Below are 12,574 nucleotides of genomic sequence, written 5' to 3'. Positions count from 1 at the left end.
TCACTGCTCTTCTCATTGTAGCGGCTGTAAATGGTGCTGGGAGACCTCTGTGAGCGCTGTACTGTGGGAGCTCCGGTCTCAAGCGGCCATGTTGCTCCGCAGTCAGGCTCCGCCCCCGCGATTTTTATTTTTGCTTATGGAAACCGCTATTCAAATCCACATGTATGCGCGGAGCTGCAGAATCCCATGTTTTCCTGAGAGCACGTATTACCGCGGACTGTCCTTGTGGGGGCCGATCGCGGATTCCGCTATTCAAATCCGCCCGTGTGCAGGTGGCCTAAACGATTGCTGGTTACACTCAATGATGATTTTATGCCTGCATACAATGAACTGAGGAACAAATTCTCGTTCATCGTTCCAATATTGCCCGTACCTACGCTTCAACGACTATCATTCATATTCGACATTCCGGCAAAAAAATTTTATTTTTTTTTACGATCATTTTGCAAAAAGCATCCTAACCTCCATCAACGCTACAATCACACATAAAGTTTCATTTAATTATGACAGCTGCTTGAATTTTTTGACAATGAACGTATTAATTATATATATATATATAATATATTTTTTAGGGGGGTGTTAATGTGGAAGAACTGAATAAGAAAATATATTATTTTGATATTGTTGTAATCGTATCAAACCACAGAAAATTTTCATATTATTTTATGCTACACGATTAACATTGTTAAATAGAAAAAGAAACAATTGCAGAACTGATGTCTTTCTGTCCCTGCCTTTCAAAACTAAAAAAAAGTCCTATAATTGTATATACCGCAAAACAGCAAAATGTAAACTACAGCCCACCATGCAAAAAGCAGGCCCTCATATGGTCACATTAACAAAAAAATAGTTATGGCTTTTGAAAGTGGAGCTGAAAATCCCCCCCCATCCCCAAATCATTACACCCTTAGGCCTCATGTCCACGGGGAAAATCAGGCCCGCTACGGATTCTACATGGAGAATCTGCAGCGGGTCCCTCCTGCCCCGCGGACATGAGCGCTGAAAATAGGAATAAATGAGAATAAACTCACCTCCCATCCGCTCCGTTTCTTCTCTTCGCCGCGGCGTCATCTTCTCTGCGTCGCGGCCGGATCTTCTTTCTTCGGCTCGGCGGATGTGCAGGATGACGTCGGTGACGTGCCCCGCGCATGCGCCGGGCCGAAGCAAAATGATCCGGCCGCGACGAGAGAAGATGGCGCCGCGGAGAAGAGAAGAACCGGAGCGTGTGAGTAAAATCAGATTTTAGGTCTCCCGCGGATCCGGACGGCTTCCATAGGCTTCAATAGAAGCCCGCGGGAGCCGTCCCCGCGGGAGACCCGCATGAAAATGGAGCATGGTCCAGATTTTTTCATGCTCCATTTTTTTAAAAATCACTTTTATTGACGATCCGCGGGTATTTATCTACCCCTCGGGTGGTCAATGCATCCCTATGGGGTGCGGATCCGCGGGCAGGAGAAGAGCTAAAATCCGCTGCGGATCTTAATTCTTATTTTGCCCGTGGACATGAGCCCTTAGGCTGGATTCAGACAAATGTATATCGGCTCGGTTTTCCCGCCCAGCCGATATATGTCGTCCTCATCTGCAGGGGGGGGGGGCTGGAAGAGCCAGGAGCAGTGCTCTGAGCTCCCGCCCCCTCTCCGCCCCTCTGCACTATTTTCAATGAGGAGAGACTGGATGGGGCGGGGCTAATTCTCGGAACTTAGCCCCGCCCCACCTTTCATTGCAAATAGTGCAGAGGGGCAGAGAGGAGGCAGAGAGGGGATGGGAGCTCAGTTCCTGCCCCTGTCTTTTCCATCCCCCCCCCTCCCCCTGCAGATGAGGACGACGTATATCGGCTCGGCGTGAAAACCGAGCCGATATACGGTCGTCTGAATCCACCCTTAGGGTGACTACCCACTACAGTTATTTTTCACTGCGAAATTCGCTGCGTTTTTTTTTTCTGCAGGAGTCTATGGGACTTGCGATTTTGCGCGATCGCGATTTTAAAATTACAAGTCCCATAGACCCCTGCAGAAAAAAAAACGCTGCGAATTTCGCAGTGAAAAAATAACTGTAGTGGGTAGTCACCCTTAGGTGCAAAAATAGGCCGCGTCATGAAGTGGTTAAAATATGGATGCGTCCCAGAAGGCTAGCTGAGTATTGATTTTTTTTCTTCGGCATGGGCTGAAAACGCAGCCAAAATGTTGTCAAAAATGGATGACAAATAGGGATGAGCGAGTATACTCACTAAGGCACTTCTCGTTCAAGTAATGTGCCTTAGCCGAGTATCTCCCTGCTCGTCCCTAAAGATTCGGGACCGCCGCAGCTGACAGGTGAGTCGCGGCGGGGAGCAGGGGAGAGCGGGCGGGAGAGAGAGATCTCCCCTCCGTTCCTCCCTGCTCTCCCCCGCAGCTTCCCGCCCCGTGGCAGTACCCGAATCTTTAGGGACGAGCAGGGAGATACTCATTTCAGGCACATTACTCGAGCGATTAGTGCCTTAGCGAGTATACTCGCTCATCCCTAATGACAAACTTTGAAAAACGCTGCTAGGTAAGTATTACTTTTTTTTCTTAGAGCGTTTAGTGCAGCGCTGAACGCTGTACAAGAACGTCTGTGAGGGGGGCCTTACACAGGGCGGTCATCGTTCGTTCAGTGAATCGCCGGATGGTGCACAGCTGACCACCTAGTGTGAACACAGCCAATGGTTGGACAACAAATGTTTATTCGCTCACTTTACGTCCGTCCATTGTAAGCAGCCATAAACATCCGAGTGGAGGCTCTCCGGCGCTCTGCTGCATTCAGCGAGGGGTTTGTGGCACCGTGTGAAAGTATAGGCGTGAGAATGGTTGGGAAGACTGTCAGGCACTTGGCAGTCCCATGTAAAAAGACATTGCGTTGTACTACAAGCAGACCTTCATCTGCCGCTGCTCATCTTTACAAATCTAACACAACAAGAAGGTCACATCCCTACAGTGATCTCACCCCGAGGTATAGGGATTGCTCAGGCCTGTATTGTGGACTTCTGTTACTTTCCGGTCCTGCACCCCTCTATCCCATCTCTGATCTTCTGCACTTCGTCCTGTTACATTGGGCTGTATGTGCACTTTAGTTTTTGGGCTGTGCCGCTCTGTTAGGAGCTTTGTTTATCCCTGTAAGGGTGAACGCCCACGGACAGATTTGCATCGCGTCTCCCGTGGCGGAAATCTGTGTGCGACTCCGCAGGGGCAAGGTTCTATTGAAGCAAATAGCTTTCTGCCTGCCAACGCACATGCGGATTTGTACCGTGGATTTCCGCGAGTGTGAAAAGTGAGATGTTCTATTTTACCGCAGGAGGGCTCCATTGATGTCAAAGGAAGTGAAACTGCGGAAAAAGGCAATCACTCGCTGGCACGTGTGTTTTGATTCGCGGTACTCCCGCAGCATAAATCCGCGGGTGTATTCCACATCGCTCGTGGGCGTGAGCCCTAAGTTGCCTTTAGTGACCGTCTGCCCTTACTGTGGAGCACATGCTGGCGCTACTTCGAATTGGAAGTGTTTTTTTAATGAGTACATGTTTATTTTCTGACTAATGTTTTTTTTTGGGTGCACAACAACTTTTTGGGTGTGACTTCTTGCTGTGCCATGGTTACCTCCACATGCTTTTTCGCACCCCTCATTTCCTCATAATTGTGGTGCTCATTTTTACAAATCTATTGAAGGTACCGTATTCTCTCCTTTCTTTGAAGCATGCTTAGTGCTTAACGCGGAGTGCGGGGACGGGTCATTCCGCGGAGTGCGGGGACGGGTCATTCCGCGGAGTGCGGGGACGGGTCATTCCGCGGAGTGCGGGGACGGGTCATTCCGCGGAGTGCGGGGACGGGTCATTCCGCGGAGTGCGGGGACGGGTCATTCCGCGGAGTGCGGGGACGGGTCATTCCGCGGAGTGCGGGGACGGGTCATTCCGCCGAGTGCGGGGACGGGTCATTCCGCCGAGTGCGGGGACGGGTCATTCCGCCGAGTGCGGGGACGGGTCATTCCGCCGAGTGCGGGGACGGGTCATTCCGCCGAGTGCGGAGGGGTCATTCCGCCGAGTGCGGACTGGTCATTCTGTGGCGTAGGTATGGGTCCTAAAGAGATTTTTTTTTTTTTTTTTACATGAGCCGATCATCAGGCAAATATATGGTTCTAAGGGCCCTTTTACACGGCCTGATCATCATGGAGATTCTCGCGGGAATCCAAGTGATGGGACCGTGTAAATGCCCGCAGCGACCGAACGACGATTGAGGATGCGTTCGTCCAGTTTTTGCAGGCATCCCATGATGATCGGCTTGTGTAAACAGGCAGCCGCTCAGCTATGAATTACTGCCTGTTTACTGATAATGGAGGCGGCGGCCGGAGATCGTTCCATGTAAAAGAGCCCTTCACCATCCCCACTGTTTGTCCAATGTGAACAAGGCGGTGATGAGCTGACGCATCGCTGTGTGCAGTCGGCCTATAGTTGTATTTTTTGCACACGGATGTCAAGTGTTTTTGCGCATGCAAAAAAAAAAAAAAAAAGGGGGTCAGTAATGTTCCTATGGATCTCAATGGGCTAACACGTTACATCCGTGTACTCTGTGCTGTGCACCATACGCATCAACATACAACGTGTACAGTATTGGTTGGTTGGCACTACATGCGCGCAGAATCCGCTGCTGTGAACGGACCCAATGCGATTGAGGGCTGGATCCCCCGTGTGATCTGCTGCACTGGGCAGCTATTGTCTCGTGGGTCACGTGGGAAGGACTATTGTGTGGGGCGCAAGGCGCCGGCTGCCGTCACACCAGCCCCGCCCTCGCTCTACGTGCTGACGTCACGGCTCCGTTTCCGGTATCCTCTTAACCAGGTTACAGCGGGTCTTTTTTTTTCCTTCCCTTTTGAACCGGAAGTAACCTTCAACGTCACTTCACGGAGCGACACCACCTAACCCGGAAGTGCGACGCGTCCCACGGGCGGTTGTTGTTGAACTCCTTGAGGGGGGCTGTAGTACCGCGCCCCCGGCCCCCTATCCCTTACCGGCTTGCGTGTGTAGAACCAAGTAACCGCCTGCCGCGGCCTTGGGGGCTCGGGGAACATGGACATGTGACCGGAGAAGAGGAGTGCGGCTGCACACGTGGTCTGCCATCACCGCGCCAAGTACGTGCCGGGGCCTGCGGGTGGGGGGCTTGTGGACCGGCAGCTCTGTGCTGCTCGGATGGCTGCGGGCGGCTCTGTACCTCCCGTGCAGCAGGCTGTAGTGTCGGCCATGCGGCAGCGTGGAGGCTTGTTACTCCGCTACAGCTGCTTGGCACGGGAGGTTAGCGGGCTGTCTGATGGGGCCGCTGGTCTCCCGGCATAGGGGTCCCGCTGCTCTGTGGAGGTGGCTGAGGCTGGTGCTCGCCGCCGTGTCACGTACTGGATGCAGCTCGTCTTCATGATCTGCGGGACCCTTAGCAGTCCTATGGGAATACAGAGCGCCCCCAGCAGGCAGGCAGGGAAGCTGCTGTCTACCTGATGGCCGCCCGGAGGTGATCTAACATGTGGACACTTTTTTTTTTCACCCATCATTGTAAGCCTGTAGTGATTGCTACATATTTGTAGGTGTGATACAGAATGGCGGTAGTTACACTCTGCGCTGCCCAAGTATCTTCAGTTACTCCACGGACATTGGGGGGGGGGGGTTATTTTTATGGACTATCAGGAAATTTTTTGATGCTTGCGCACCTGATTAACAAACCCTCCGATCTTTCCCCCCAATGCACGGTAGGCGTGACTACTTGGGCCCCCTTTTCACGGGCGACCAGTTGGGCATGTAGGCGTCCGACGGTTGTCGCAGTGATGATTATTCCTCGGTGAATGGAGGTGGAGCGGTCGGGATCATTCCGGCCCGCCTCGATTCACAAGAAACAGGTAGTCAATCCCAGCTGCACGACTGCCTGTTTACACCGGCTGATTGTTCGTTAAGCTTTTATGTTGTCCGAAACTGAGCAGCGGACCGTAAGTGAAGGCATTATCTATCTTCAGTCGGTGCTTACACTGAACAATAATCGATCGGGGTCTCGTTGGATCGTGGGGATCTGAACAACTATCTGCCCGTGTAAAAGGGCTCCGAGTATTGCATAGGAAGGGCAGCAGGCCCACAGATGTGGGGCGCACCATGCAGGTGCCTGGTAATGACCCCCCCATATGATAAGTCAGGGCTGGCTCCCCCAGTGTTATAAACCAGACTTCTTGCTGCAGAAGTAATGATGAATACGAGGTTTTGGTTAATACGCACAGCCCACGCCGGGGGTCCTTGTCAGTGCATGGACTTGTAAGATAGCATCACAGAGAAAGGACAGATTGAGATATCCCTTTTCCATAAGATAGAAGAGGAGGACCCAAGGCTCCACCAAGAGCAGGGCAGTCGGGTCCAATGCCCGCCTTATGACAGAGTGGCCACTGCTCTGCTGAGATTGTTGGGGTCCCAGCAGTCGGGCGATACCTGTTTTTATGGCCTGGCAGATGTAGGTGGGTATGTAAAAAGGGAAAAAAAAGCTGATTAATATGTGGCATCTGTTCCATCAGTAACATATGGAACCTCTGTTAATGTGCTGCTAGTCCGCTCAGTGTGACATAGTGGTCGGGGTTAATGGCAGATGCAATATTCCAACAATGATTGATACGATCGTGAGATGATGGCACGGCTTCTGTTCCACTTCTGAATTGGAAAGCTAAAAATGGCTAAGCGGTTAATGTAATGGCCACCTCTCCTCTGCAGGGACGCTTCACATGCACGGATCCCATCTTCAGGACAGAGAGAATATCCTTATCCATCTGATGTGCCCCTTTCTTGCCTGCCTCCACTCTGTGCCGCTGAGCACTGCCATGACCAATGACAAGTAATATAGGAAATAAAGAATATTCTTATTTATTGGGTTTATTGATACAAAGGGGGCTGATACTGAATGTGATACTGATAGCGGGCAGACAGTCGTCATATTTGGGTTATGGAGATGATACTCTGAGCCTCTCCAGTATCACCCACGATCAGTCCCTCCTGTACCATCTCACAGCCGCTTATATGCCCCCCTACTAGATTCCCTCAGTGTCACTGAGCTTGTTAGTGTATGGCTGCGAGTATACTGCACACGGCTGCATATCACATGGACATGCGCAGCGTGAGGTTTTTATTTTCATTCCCTGCTCTGTTTCATTGCAGGATATGTATGAAAACTCTGTGCATATGCAATGTATTGTATATGGACATCATATCCTAGGCAGCCTATACAAATGTATAGGGCTCGCGCTGTGTGGTACGCAGAGAAATAGAACATGCTGCGATCTGTTTCTATTGCATGTGTCTGCAGTGTTTCATTGATCCTTGCATATGTGTATGTAAAGTCCATTGACTCTATTCACTGCATGTCACGCAGTCATGCAACGCATGCGTAATACTTGGTGAAAAACCGCCCGTGAACGTGAGCCCTTACAGATACTATAATGCATGTGTATCTACAGCAGAACCAACTGTCCTGACTATTCCCTGGGAGAGGAGAGGTGTTGCAGACTTGGGTGATTACACGGGAAACCTGCATATTTACACAAGAAACCAATTGCTTACGCGGGTAAGAAACACAGCTTGAAATGCGCCGGGTTGAGTTTGTAAGTACGCAGTGTATTTACACAACCGGAATACTTCGGCCCGTGTGATTGAGCCCTCGGCTTACAGGCTGCTGACAGAAGGGGCATACTGTACATTTAGCTGTGTACTAGTTGTACACCGCTCACGTCTTCCTTCAGGTGGTATAAGAAGCCGGACCGCTCCCTATGCTGTATGAAGGGGGCTGCGCACGCCGGAGAAAGGGGAGCTCAATGCATACGAAGGGAGGACATAGTTATTTTGGCATAGGGCAGTCTAGATATGCATGTTATGAGGATACTGGGCTTTATGTAAAAACGACTGACACTGGGACTACCTCTTCTTTTTTTTTTTTTTTTTAAAGGTCTTATGTCATTAGAGAAAAAAATGTCAATGCTCTCCTATTCCTCCCCAGACAGTCTCCACATCTTAACCTCACCGATCTTCCCCTGGATCCTCCAGTCCCCCAGGTCACCTCATTGCAAGCCGACTGGATCATCTTCTGCTGATGTAGCGTCCGTTCGCTGCACCTCCTGCATGTCTGTGTGCACTACGTCACTAGTGCCGTAGCCATCACTACCTAGCAGGGAACGGGGACTCCTCAGCAGATGGACAACTACCCAAAAAGACTTTGACAGCCTTCAGTCTAAGGGTACATCAAGAAAGTATTAGTTCTAGGGTGTGCATATTTATGCAACCACATTGTTTTTTCTTTATTTTTCCACCCTAAGAGATTTTGGTTTGTCTTTCAATGAATTGTACATAATCCCATAACTGGGGTGTGCAGACTTTTTATATCCACTGTACAGTGGACTTCATCTGGTACTTGAGTATTGACAAGTTACCCTGAGGCTAGGTTAGCTGTTATATTGGTGTGGGGGTCTGGCTCACGGCGGCTGCTTGATGGGCCGCAACCCTGCGGTGTTGGGTCACATGGTCCTTTCTGCAGTTCACTCCCATTCACGTGACTAGAGGTGTACTACCAGGCACAACTGCTTTAAACTGCGCAGCGCTGTGCCTGGTATACAGTAGTTTCAGCACTCACTTGAGCGCCACAGCCGCTTCATACCAGGCCTGTGGAGTCGGTAAACTAAACTTCAACTTCTCAATTTTCCTGGACTCCGACTCCTTCCTATATGACTCGTGAGTGCGGGCATGCCCAGTTCCACCTTCTTCCTCTGCCCTGTAGAGGAGGAGCTTCGCTACTGAGCATGTGCAGATAGTGCAGCCCAGACTCAACTGAAAGCCTTCTAGAAGCCGTATAAGAAAATGTAGTCTAATGGGGAGGAAAGGCAATAGAAAATCAGTGTTTTTGATAAATTGGGGTTTAGATGAATAGAACATGTATAATTATAGGACATTTCATATTTTTCAGAATTCCTTGATGCAACAAATTGTGCATTGAATGAACTATTATATAAATGTATGTATGTTTATAAGCTGAAGTTGGTACATTTCTACAGACTCTGATTCCAGATATCGGTATCTATATATCAGAATAACCTTTTTAATATTGGGATAGGAATAGAGATGAGCGAGCGTACTCGATAAGGCAAACTACTCGAGCGAGTAGTGCCTTATTCGAGTACCTGCCCGCTCGTCTCTAAAGATTCGGGTGCTGGCGCGGGTGACAGGTGAGTTGCGGCGATGAGCGGGGGGGAGAGAGGGAGAGATAGATCTCCGTTCCTCCCCGCTCTCCCCCCACCGCTCCCCGCCCCCTGCTGGCACCCGAATATTTAGAGACGAGCGGGCAGGTACTCGAATAAGGCACTACTCGCTCGAGTAGTTTGCCTTTATCGAGTATGCTCGCTCATCTGTAGATATGAAGTATTCGCTCAGTAAACATCTAATAACATTGTGCATTTCTAAAAGTTAATCTTGTAAATGGTGTTTTCTTGGACAAAAAACTAAGCAGGAAATGTAATAACATCAAAAAGCCATACTGCCCTCCTTAAAAGGGTCCTCGGCCCCGCGCAGGAGCCCGAGTTGTGGCAGAAGTTATGTTGGTCATGTGCCGGTAATTGCAGAAGTACGGTTGAAGCCTGTGATTGGCTGAGATGGGGACGCTGGATTGGAGCCCTTTAGACCAGTGGTACACTGCTGTACTTTCAGGTTGTGTGCGGTTTGTGTAATACTGAGCCTACATTGGGGTCCTTTTACGCGGGCCGCTTCTCAGTCCGGTATAACGAGCACCAAGCAGCAAAGTATGCCGATTGGCGCTCATATGTGCCTCCTAGGCTGGATTCACATTGGGCGGAAATCTCACAGAAAGTCCACAGTGGGACCGCACGGAAATTCCACAACATTTCTTCAGCTGAAGTCCTCAGACATTTGGCGCGGGGTTGGAAAGCAGCTTATTCTGCCGCAGCCATCTCTCCCCATAGAAAGAAGAGAGCCTGAAGCGGAAAACGGCGATACAATTGATATGTCGCGGCTTTGAACTCCATGCGGCATGTTAGTTTCAGTCTGGCTTAGCTGCAGCGGACTGTCCGCAGCGTGTGGATGAGATTTTTGCAAATCTTGTCCACTTTGCTGCTTAGGCTCAGCCTTAAGATTGCAGGCGGAGTTTCCGTTCAGAAAGTCCACCCGTGTGAACCCAGCAGTACATGGACGGAGGCAAACGATTGTTACTGCGAGTGTTTGTCCCCACTGATCTTCCCATTGATACAGGGAAATGTACCGCCGACCAGTCAGCATGGTTTTGATTGCTTGACCAACCGATGCCCTCGCTTGTTCATTGGCTGATCAGTGGCCCTTTTGACATGGCCTTATGAACTGGCGATGTACCCAATAGTCGGGCCGTGTAAAAGGGTCCATAGCTTTTTAGTATGGAGCTGTATAGGTTCCATCAGACTGAAAATCTTCCTCCAGTACATGTGTATGGGGTTTTACCACCCCATCCGAGCGTACGGTGCTGTAAATTGCTGTGGGTAATAAGTGCAGAATATAGTTGTTCCAAAAGGGGAAAAAACATTGGATTTTTAGAATATTTTTTCAACAGCGGTGTCTGATTGACTTGCCTTGTTTTGATTTCTTTAAGGTACCTTTACATGGGCCGACTATCAGCTGAGTAATCTCTCAATAGAGCAAGGACTCACTCACACGACCGTATCCATAAAACGGTGTGAGCCCGCAGAGTATCTCACGTGGTTATGCGCAGTGTGACTTTCTCTTTTTTTTTTAACTTTAATATGAACTGCTGCCATTATTGCTTGCTCATGGGCAGCCCATGCAGAAGTATAAGGCTGTGTTCTCACAGGGCGAAATACCGCCGGAAGTCTCGCCGTTTTGCTGCGGCGAAAAGCCACAAGATTTTCACCAGGAAAGTACAGCTTCAAAACCTGCTGGAATTAGAGCGGCTTGGCTGCATGCTTTTCCGTTGCAGCCGGCGCCCCCCATAGAGAGCAGCGCGGTTGCAACGGGGGGGGGGGGGGGGGGGAAATATACCTGCTGCGGCTTTGCCGCATTGGATTGGCCATCCCGTGTGGATGAGATTTTTGACAAATCTCGCCCACATGGCTGGCTAATCCCAGGATTAGCAGCCGCAGCGAAAAACCCGCACGGAATTTCCGCAGCAAATCCGCCCTGTGTGAACCCAGCCTTCGGCTCACGCTGCGTGGTACACAGAGATATAGAGCATGCTGCGTTCTTTTTCTCATTTGTATCTGCATGCAGCGTATACACACTGAACGGATCAATGAAAGTCCGTGTACCGACTCCAATCTCTGCGTGTCACGCAGCTGTAATACATGCCACGCTTGTGTGAATGAGCCCTAAATTCAAACAAATTGTTCAGTGCGAACACGGCCACTGACTGGCAGACGAGCGACAACCTGACTGAACGTGAAAATGAATTTTAATGGGGATCCCTCTATGAACGATATCTGGGACAACAACTAATGGACAATTATCACTCTGTGTAAAAGTGGATTAACGACTGTCATTCATACGCTTCAACGACTCTTCTGAGTGACCGTCTGAATGCCAGTCCTTGGTATAAAGGTGTCCCTAACATTGTGCTGACTCTGTACTCTCTCCCATGTGTCATCGCCACTGGCTAGGCCTACCACAAAATACAGCTGTAGTTCTGTCTTTCCAGTTCTCCACCTACTATTAAAATGAGATTAGATAGAAGATAACTGTTGTAAACAGTTCAGTCAGCCCCTGCCAGTCTGGGATTTTATCCCTTTGGCTGGGTTCACACAGGGTGGATTTGCCACGGAAATTCCGTTCGGAATTTCGCCGTGGCAAATCCGCATGCGGCTGCTAATCCCGGGATTAGCCAGCCATGTGGACGAGATGTCTCAGAAATCTCGTCCACACGGGACGGCAAATCCGCTACGGCTAAGCAGGCAGAAGCCGCCGCTGCGGCGCGGATTTGCCGACCGCAGCATGTCCATTTTTTAATCTTTTTTTGCTGCGGCCGCGCTCTTCTCTATGGGAGCGCCGGGCGCAGCGGAAGAGCGAGCAGCTGGGCTGCTTCAAAACCGCCGCGGGTTTTGAAGCAGCAGTTCTCCCCGCGGAAATCTTGCGGTTTTCCGCTGCGGCCAAATCGCAGGATTTCCAACGGGAATCCGCCCTGTGAGAACCCAGCCTTTGTGTTGACCGCTAGAGCAGTTATATATATATATATATATATATATATATATATATATATATATATATATATATATATATATATATATATATATATATATATATATATATATATATTACACTGCTCTAGCGGTCAACACAAAGGCTGCTTATATATATATATATAAATATAATTTTTTTTTTTTTTTTCTATTTTGCCAATAGTGTACATTGTAAGATTAAAATGGCATGCACGACAAACAAAGCCCCCCCCCCCCCCCCCCCCCCCAGTAATGTTACAAAATAATCTGAGTATAGGCCTGGCCTTTAAAATACACTTTTGATGATTCTCATATTAAAGGGGTTGTGCCAAGCTCTAAAGTTATCCGCCATCAATGGGAT

At 49.5% G+C, this 12,574-nt stretch overlaps 1 protein-coding gene across 3 annotated transcripts in view; it reads left to right on the top strand.

Annotated features, from left to right (window-relative positions):
• The window catches only part of TBL1XR1 (TBL1X/Y related 1), a 96,934-nt gene that overhangs the window by 41,653 nt on the left and 42,707 nt on the right, over positions 1–12,574 (top strand). For 2 of the 3 annotated variants that reach the window (XM_066601358.1, XM_066601374.1), the window contains exon 1: positions 4,921–5,133. The exons of the other annotated variant lie outside the window; for it this stretch is intronic. The gene's annotated coding sequence lies outside the window, so the exon portion shown is untranslated. Of the gene's footprint in view, positions 1–4,920; positions 5,134–12,574 lie in introns of those variants that run through there. 3 annotated transcript variants of the gene reach the window in all.

This window comes from Eleutherodactylus coqui, chromosome 1, assembly GCF_035609145.1.
Source record: "Eleutherodactylus coqui strain aEleCoq1 chromosome 1, aEleCoq1.hap1, whole genome shotgun sequence".
Taxonomy (NCBI): Eukaryota; Metazoa; Chordata; class Amphibia; order Anura; family Eleutherodactylidae; genus Eleutherodactylus; species Eleutherodactylus coqui.
The sequence above is the reverse complement of the archived record's forward strand: the minus strand, read 5'-3'. Positions and strand labels throughout refer to the sequence as shown.